The following is a 9,253-nucleotide window of genomic DNA, read 5'->3' as shown; positions in this document are numbered from 1 at the left end:
GAGGGTTTTGGAAACCTGGCTGAGAACATCCCTGTACCCCCATTCCCTCTATGGGCATCCTCCTCTGACCCCCCCAGACACCCCAGGAGCACCCACACCCCAGGCCCCTCACAGCCCCCCACCCACGAGAGCACCCCACTCCCAGATCCCTCCCAGAGAAGCTCCACGGTGAAGGAGTCCCCTCCTGCCTCCACGGACCCGAGCACCCCCACCCCGAGGGGACCCCCGCTGCTCCGCGCCGCCTGGCGCCCCAGCAGGTCAAAGAAGCACATTTTAGCTACAGAAATCGGGTATTTAAAATAACAATTGTTGGAAAGGAGACGGGAGGAGAGACTCGGAGTGAAGGATCTGATCTGTCCTGGTGACTGGCTCCACCTTTCACCTCTGGATTTCTGGTTCACTTTTCGGCTGAGGAATGGACACAGACAAAGCAGATTTGTTGGCTTTGCCTCTCGCCCCATCCACCCCTCGACACACACTCTTGCCCCTTCCCATCCCTCCTCTTCATCTCTGTTACCAAAGAAATTACAAAACCAAAAACGCAACAACAACGACGACAACCAAAAAAAATTTCCCTCCTGGGAACCAACATCGGTGCACAGTGGGAAAAGAAAAATGCAAGGGATCTGGTGGCGAAATCCAGCCCTGGGTGTGAGAAGGGGGAAAACTCCCCAACGAGATTGAAAGGGAAAAAAACCAACTCCCTCCCCCAAAAAAAGGAATAACAACAGAAACCACAACCAAACAAGCTCAACAAAGACCGGCAACTTACCAAAAAGACGCCAGATTTTTTTTTTTTTTTTTTTTTGTGCCAATTAACAACCTGCCTTAAACTCGAATTTCTGGAGCAATGGTACTTAGCTTCAAAGGGATCGTTTCCTCCGAGCTCTCGATGGTGACTTGTGCCATATAAAAAAGCAATCACGAGGCCAAACCCTTACAATCAGCCCTCTCCCAGCCCCCCTAGGGCTCCTTGCAGCCTTGTCCTCGGGAGGAGCAGGAGGTGCCGCTGGGGACAGGGAAGGGCTGGGAGAGGCTTGGGGATGAACGGGGAGGCAAGGTCCCCTTCTTCCCCCACCAGCTGGGGAAAAAAAAATCCTCCAAAACCAACCATCAACCAAAAAAAAAAAAAAAGAAGGGACACTCTTGAATTTATGCGGGTAAAAAGTACCATCTGTGTTCTATGGTTTCTTCGATTCACTTTACTTTGAGAGTGATCAGTTGTGTCACAGGAAGGCACCTTGTTGAAAAGAAGGAAAAAAAAAAAAAAGGAGAAAAGAAAAGGGTATGTGTTCACCAAAAAAAAAAAAAAACCAAAAACCAAAACCAAAACCAAAAAAAAAAGGCACCCCCAAAATAAAAGAAAAAAGAATGGACAAAAGAATGAAGAGAGAAAGAAAAAAGCCCTGCACACGAAGCCCTGAGCGGGCAGGGTGAGAGGACACCTTGAACCAAAGAGCTCCTGGGGTAGGTGGGCGGTGGAGGGGCTGGGGGTGTCAGGCTGGACACGGTCACACCAAACTGACCAACATTGCTGGACAGAGGGCGGGACAGAGGGAGGAGAGAGGGCAGAGCGGGGAGGGGCAGGTGCCACAGCGTGTTTTGCCAACCAGAACCCAAAACCTCATGGGAATCTCATCCCCCCCCAGGACCCCGCTCCCCGCCACTGATTTTTTCCCCTAATGTTGTTTCTTCGTCTTGTCGTGACGTGGTGATGATGGTGGTGGATTCCTGAACCCCATCGAGTAGTATTCAAGGGCTGCAAAGCCAGGAAGGGGGCCTTGGTTTGGGAAGTGAAAAACACAACAGGAAAAAAAAAAGAAAAAAAAAAAAAAAAGGGAAAAAAAGGAAAAGAAAAAAAAAAAAAAAAAAAAAAAAGAGTAAATGCCACAGGCCCTCAAGGATGCAAAGACATTTCTAGTGAGAACCCGAGACTAAAGGCTACCTCACTTGAGTTTTCAATTTTTGTGATTTGAAAATCACGTCTGATACCAAAGATTTTGTTGCCTTGTCTGGTCTGTGCTGGAAAGGCCACTTTCCCTGCTCCCCGTGGCCAGGCTGGCCCAGAGAGCCCCTGGCCACCCCCAGCCCCAGCCCCAGCCCTGTCGAGTCCCCAGAGAGCAAGGGAGGAGGCGAGCGAGCGACTCCGGGATGGCAGCGTGGTAGATGAGTGCCTTTTTCTTGTACCAAAGGTGTGTGGCCATTTCTTTGCTCCTCTGCTTTGATCCTAAAGACTCAGCGTGACCTCAGCTCTCCGCAGGGACAGAGTCCCAGGGCTCTCGTAGTCTCTGGGTGTTGGGATGAAGGAAATAAAACCCGACCCTTGTCCTAATTGAAGAGAAAACATCCCCCTGGCTGAGGGAAAGGTGCTGGTTCCCCAGCATGTCCCCACGCTCAGATGTCCCTGTGTCCCCCAAACTGGTCCCCAGGGTCCCTCCATGCAGCCCCTCTTGCCCCAGGAGCACAGACCTGGTGTCCAGGGATGCTGCTCCCAGGGAAAGGCTTTGCTCCATGACCTTCTCCAGCCTCAGTGCTGGACCCTGCAGAAGCTCACAAGGTGACAAAGTTGAGTTTCCTCACGAGGTGACAAAGTTGACTTTCCTCATGAGGTGACAAAGTTGAGTTTCCTCAACTTTGGCTGTTTTTGCCTCACTCAGCTCAGATCTGAGCTTTGCTTCTCACTTTTGGTAGCCCAGTTTGTGGCATTTCTGTTTGGAAAGATGAAGGCAGGAGCAGTGGAAGCCTCACCCTGAGCTTTCTCCAAACTCTTCCTTTAGGGAAGGGGCTGGAGCACTGAATCCTTCCAGCAGGAGCTGTTTCCAAGTCCCCAGAGGGACATTTTTGGCTCACTGGGGAGCCAAAAACTGTGCAGCCAGGTCTGCTCCATTCTGCCCTTGGCTTCAGCAGAAGGCAGCAGGAGGAGCTGCCAGAGCTCCCCAGCAATCTCCAGAATGCCCAGTTTAGGGAAAACTTGGGTTGAATTGTACCTGCCTGGGTCAGTCAGGCCAAGGAGACTCCTTTGAGTTGGACCAAACTTGCCCAGGGCCACCCCTGGTGTGATTCTTGGGTTGTCCTGTGCAGGACCAGGAGCAGGATTTGGTGATCCTTGGGGGGGTCCCTTCCAATCCAAGATATTCCAGGATTCCAACGCCCCTGGTGAGAGCAACCCCATCCTGCTGGGCAGCCTGAGAGGGCCCTGTCACCTCCCTGTCACCTCCCTGTCCCCCCTGCCCACCTCCACACTATTGCCTTGGCCAGGGCTTGCCCGCCCTCCTGGCCACGCCACCCCCTTGTCCCCAGCCCCACCTGGCTTGTGATACCAAAGATGTTCTCTATGCAGGAGAAAGCCTTCATTGCCACCCAGCACAGACCTTACAAGCCTTTGACAATGTTCTCTGAAATACCTCAAAATATTTAATGTATAGTTTATGTGATAAAAAAAAAAAAAAAATTACTTAGCTAGTTTTTGGAATTTGTGACTTGAAGCTTTATACTGTTAAATTATAATTTTGCAGAAGACGGCATGTTCTTATTTCTTTGATGCGTTCAATGGGAGACATATTGAATGTTAAGGAAATGAAAGCTGGATAGTTTCACGATTAAAAAAAAAAGAGAGAAAGAGAGAGAGAGAGAGAAAGAGAGAGAGAAAGATTAAAAAAAAAGGACCCTTGGAGTTTACAGATTTCATATTTAAACAAGTCCTTTTAAAAAAAAAAAAGAAAAAAAAAGAAAAACTAATAATGATGACGATACCTTTGCGTTCAGATGTGTTACTTTTCTCTGAGTCATGTCGTATGAGAGTATTTATTATATGTGTTCTGTGTTCAAATGTAATTTAAAGAAGACAAAAAAAAGGAAAAAAAAAAAGACAAGATGAGAATTTGATTTATGCATGAAAAATATACTCTTTCTTGAAGTAATGTAATAATTATTGGGGAGGGGTGGTCGGGTGGGAGCGGGAGGGGACAAACTGTGCTTTTTTTGTCCACGAGTTTTTGGTTGATGAAGATTTCTCTGCATGGATCATGGTTCTGTTCCAACTCACAACCACAGGAAAGTCATCATTTACCCCCTCGGTTTCTTCCTTCCCCTCTTTTGTTCCTTTCCTCGCCCTGAAAATGGCTTGGCAGCCTCGGGGGGAGGTGTGGGCTGCTCGGGGGACCCCCGGGCAGGGCGGGGGCACAGCCTGGCCCCGTGCCCAGCAAACAGGGTAAGGGAATCTGGGACACGGGACCCTGCTGTGCCCACCCTCCCTCCTGCCTCCCCCTGAGGCCTGGCTCCTCGCTCTGCTTTGTTTTCTGTTTGTTTGGGGGGAAAATTGTGGGTTTTGGTTTTGTTTTTTTTGCTTTTCCAGCTCTGTGGGTCAAATCCCAAGTGTAGCCAAGAGGAGGAGAGACAATCAGCTGCCACCATGACCTGAGCTGGCAAAGCCATGGGGCTCCTCGTGTTCTCTGAGACAAGGGAAACAGCCCTGGGCCCCCCAAAACCCCCCTCAGGGTGAGACATCTCCAGATGATGCTCCCAAATCCCCATCCTTGGGACGACCTCACAGCCCTGTCCCTGCACAGAAAGAGGTGCTGAGGATGCTGCTGCATCAAGGCCCAGCTGGACCAGGCATGGCCTGGGGTGACCCATTTCTGGGGTCTTTGGCCCCAGGAGTGTGGTTTGGGTCAGGGGCACAGCCAGCACTCTGTCCCTGCCAGGCTTTCCTGTGCCACCAGCCTGGCTCTCCCTCTGTGCAAAGACACTGCCCTGGTGGAAGGAGAAGAGTCCAGGCAGTGGAAGAGCCCCTGGAGGATCCCAACCCACCAGATGGCCTCAGGGCACTTTGGAAGGGCTTTGGAGCTTTCTGAAATGCCCAGAGTCCACCCCTGAGTGGCTCCTTCCTCCCCCTGCTCCTCCTCCTCTCCCTGCTTACACACAGGAGCAGAGGAGCATTGAGAAGCCACATCTTTGGAGGGCAGGAGGGTGATGGGGACCTGGAGGAGGCAGTGGTGCCATTCCCAGACCATTTCCCTGAAACTGCTGCCTCCTCAGCCCTTCCCAACCTATTCACCATTCGAGGTGGACCCAAAGCTCAGCTGACCCTGAGGAAAGAGATCTCAGCTCCTTCAGGCCCCACCAAAGTGGTCCCCAAAAGCCAAGGAAGGTGCTTTTCAGTCTGCAGCCTTTGTCTAGTGCTCAGCACCAGGTGCTGGTGGAAGACCCACTGACCAAGGACCTGGCTTTTAGGAGAAGATGATGTTGGTTCCAGCAGCACCACTCATTTGCTGGCCACCCCTTCTGTCCTCTGGAGAGCTCAGCATCCCCACCATGCCCCATTTCCTCCTCCAAGACCTTTTCCACCATGAGAAGCTTGACAGCCAAGACCACAATTACAACTGCAAGAAGGTTTGGACACAACCCCAGTCACAAGTCCTTGGAGCTTACAGCGACCAGCTGATTCCATCCTGGGAGCGATGGCTTGGGAAACCCTGGAGAAGCCAAGATCTGAGCCCTGTTCCCTGTCCTTTGGCCCACCAGGACTCTGGCTCTGCTGATCCCACCCTGGATCTGGCTGTGCCTGCTGCCCACACCAACCAAAATGCCTTCTGGAGCAACTTGCCACGATACCAAAGATTTTTTTTTCCTGCAGGTAATGACAATCCGAGCTCTGTCCTAAAGACAATTCTCTTGACCAGAGTTGCACCCAAAGGGCATTTTTGTGCTGTGGGGAGCAGGAGTGAAAACAGGGCCCTGGGAACACCTCTGAGGGTGATGGAGGGCAGCGAGGAAGAGGAGGAGACCTGGGATCTCCCACCAGAACCTACTGGTTCATCCTGGCCAGTGTCTCCTGCTTGGACTGTGGAAGTTTTCAGGGATTTGGGTCATTCCATGACTTGTGATGCCCCCAGTCACTCCAGTTCTTCCTGGAGTGGAAGTTTTCCAGCTATGGCTTTTATACTTTGAAACCCCACCGCCAGCAGTGGGGCAGCACTGTCCTCATCCCACTGGGAAAGCAGGAGGCTCCTGGGGTCGATTCTAAACATTTTTACCCCACCAGAGCCAAGCTTTCTCTGCTCTAACATCAGCTGTGCAGGCAGGACATGGGCACAGAGCGAGAGAAATGGCTTTGCCAAAAATTCACCAGTCATCCTTTTTCCTGAACATCCCAAGTCTGGGTGGGGAAGACTTGAAGCTCCTCTTTCCTTCACCACGGGGTTGTCACTGCCCCATCTGCCTGTCCCTGTCACCACCACATGTCCCCAGCATGGAGCTGGCTCCTTTCCCTTGTCTCAGAGGACACCCAGCCGTGGGGCCGGACCTGCAGGAGCTGCCACGAGGAACCCACTTCCTCCCACATCTTTGTCTGGCGTTTTTGAAGAGAGGAAATTAAAAATGCAAAGAACAAAATGTGGGTTTGTTTTGGTTTGGTTTCTTTGTATTTTTTCCCTTTGATTTCTAAAGGAAACAAAGGAGTCAGACAGAATCCAGCCTGGCCAGGGAGAACCCACAGCCTCGGCTCTGCCAGCCCAGCCTCCTCCAGAAAACATTGCATTTTTGTGTATAGCAATAGGTGAGGCTCGTCCTCGTCCCATGCAGTCTGAGGGCCACATCTCTGACTTTTTAAATGACTTTTTCGTTCTAATTAAGTTAATTTTTTTTTTTTTTTTTTTTTTTTGCTGCTGCTTCATTGTTATTCTCATGGGATAAGTTTTGTTCTACAGCGAAATGCAATTGTTACTCCTCTGTGTCTTGCAACTATATTTGTTTAAGCTATTTACAAACGTTAAAAAAGAAAAAAAAAATAAAATAAAAAAGAGTCTTATGTGTCAGGCACTTTATCCAAACTGTGCTGTGTGCTCTGGAGTTTGTTCCTTGTTCTTTGCAATGACTCACGCAGGGGAAGTTATCAGGAAACTTAACTCCAGCCTGTCAACAGGTTTTAAAAGAGAGAAAAAAATTAATCTCTATTTGTTCATCCTCTACTGGTCATGACTGTGTTGTATTTCTGCAGCTTTCTGTTTCTTCAATAAATTATTTTCTAGTCATTCACCCTGGCGTGTGTGGTGTCCTGTGGTGGTGAGGGGGTCACTTCCCTCCCCTGCCCCCTTTCACCACCTCACTCCTCCCACAGTCCTGGCCTGGGAGGTTCAGGGACCATGCCCAGGACACTGGGGAAAGTTTCTCCCCCTCTTTTCCACCTGGCAGTTGCAGCAGTGAGAGCTTTCCCAGAGGAAAGATTTTTATTTCTTGGCACCATCCAATCCCTTCTGGCCAGAACCCAAGGGAAACACTTTAATTCTCACAAACCTGGTGCAGATGAGGCCAAAGCACTTGTAAAACAAACCCATGGACTCACATGAGCTGCAGGCAGGGCCAAGCCTCCGTGGATGATTTAATTGTGCATCTTTTTCCCAAATTTCTTCTCCTACTGTGCCTTTTGCCATGGCACAAGCAGGGCTGGCACAGACAGAGGGACCACGGGACCTTTCAGTGCTGCTTTCACCCTTCGTGGCACAGCAGAGCTTGCCAGGAGAGGAGAGAAAAGCTAAAAGGTCCTTTTAATTAAAAAGCAAAACCCATAAAAAGGGTGACCGGGTCATGAGTCCATCGCTCACACACAACTTCTCCAGCAGCCACTGCTGGTGGCCCTGGCTCTGTGGGACATGTCCCCTGTGCCCAACAGGCAGAACTTCCCCACAGCCCCCAGAAGTGCTTTTTGGGGCTCTGCAGAGTGTGTGAGCATAAGCTTCCCCCAGAGGTGGGGACACCAGGGGAGTGTGTGGGGATGGGGCAGGACACACAGAGGACACTGCCCCAGTGCAGGGACAGCAAAGGCAGGAGCTGGGAGTGGTGGGGAGTGACAAGGAGGCTGCAGGAGCCAGGCTGGTCTGTCTGGAGAAGAAAAACCAATCAATCAATCAATCAATCAATCATACCTGGCTGCCTCTCCAGAAATGAGGAGATATTTTAAAGTTACACTGCTCGGGTCTGAGGCACCTGGGCTGGTGGAGGTGACCCTGCCCATGGCAGAGGGTGGCATGAGATGAGCTTTAAGGTCCCACAATGTGGGAAATAAAAAAAAATTGTAGAAAATAGTGTGCACCTGTATGCAAACCTTGAGATAAGAAATGCTGACTTAGAAGTGCCATGGAATAGGACAGGCATTGTTAAGAGAAAAACAGAACTAGAAACAAGTTTCAAAGGATGGCCTTACAAATAAGACTAGATACTTTAAAGAAGTAGAACAATGAAAGTTGCATTGTAATAAACCCACAAGGAGTAATTTAGATGATTGGCTTTAAAGCATTTACAACATAGTGTTGCAAAAGCTGATAAACCAAAAAATGCTTATAATATATATTTAATTAAGAAATAGCTTCTGATTGTGATAGCATAAATTATAACATCTGTATTGTCTCACTTTTCTCATGAGACTAAAAATAGAATAAAAGTTTTTAAAACATCTCTCAGTTACCCCATCTCTAAATTAAAAAAAAAAACCCAAACATAATCCAACACCACTCAAACCACTCCAGGATTCTGTGACCTAACAGAAAAGCCACAGGACTGACCTTGGTGGAGAACACAAAACAAGGTTCTTCCTGCAGCCACTGCAGCTCAGTGCCCTGTGGGTGGGAACGAGCAGGGCTGCACCCCCCCACCCCCTGCTGCTCTCCATCGGGCACTTAATTAATCCAGACCTGGGTTAATGAGTTCTGGGTCGGCAGCACTGCCTTTGTGGGCTCAGCCTGGGCTGGGATCAGCCTCACACCAGAGGCTCCAAGGGCTCGGCAGAGAGAAGGGGGCTGGGCTGCCAGCCAGGGGTCACAGGACGAGGGCAAGCCTGGTGGCAGTGGGCAGAGAGCCTGGTGGCAGTGGGTAGGGAGTCTGGTGGCAGCAGGCAGCTGGTGGCACTGGTCAGGGAGCCTGGTGGCACTGGTCAGGGAGCCTGGTGGCAGCAGGCAGCTGGTGGCACTGGTCAGGGAGCCTGGTGGCACTGATCAGGGAGCATGGTGGCACTGGTCAGGGAGCCTGGTGGCACTGATCAGGGAGCATGGTGGCACTGGTCAGTGAGCCTGGTGGCAGCAGGCAGCTGGTGGCACTGGTCAGGGAGCCTGGTGGCACTGATCAGGGAGCATGGTGGCACTGGTCAGTGAGCCTGGTGGCACTGGTCAGCTGGTGGCACTGGTCAGGGAGCCTGGTGGCACTGATCAGGGAGCATGGGGGCACTGGTCAGGGAGCCAGGGGGCAGTGGCCAGGGCGCCTG

Source organism: Pyrgilauda ruficollis, unplaced genomic scaffold (assembly GCF_017590135.1).
Source record: "Pyrgilauda ruficollis isolate IOZ18807 unplaced genomic scaffold, ASM1759013v1 scaffold200, whole genome shotgun sequence".
Classification (NCBI taxonomy): Eukaryota; Metazoa; Chordata; class Aves; order Passeriformes; family Passeridae; genus Pyrgilauda; species Pyrgilauda ruficollis.
The sequence above is the reverse complement of the archived record's forward strand: the minus strand, read 5'-3'. Positions refer to the sequence as shown.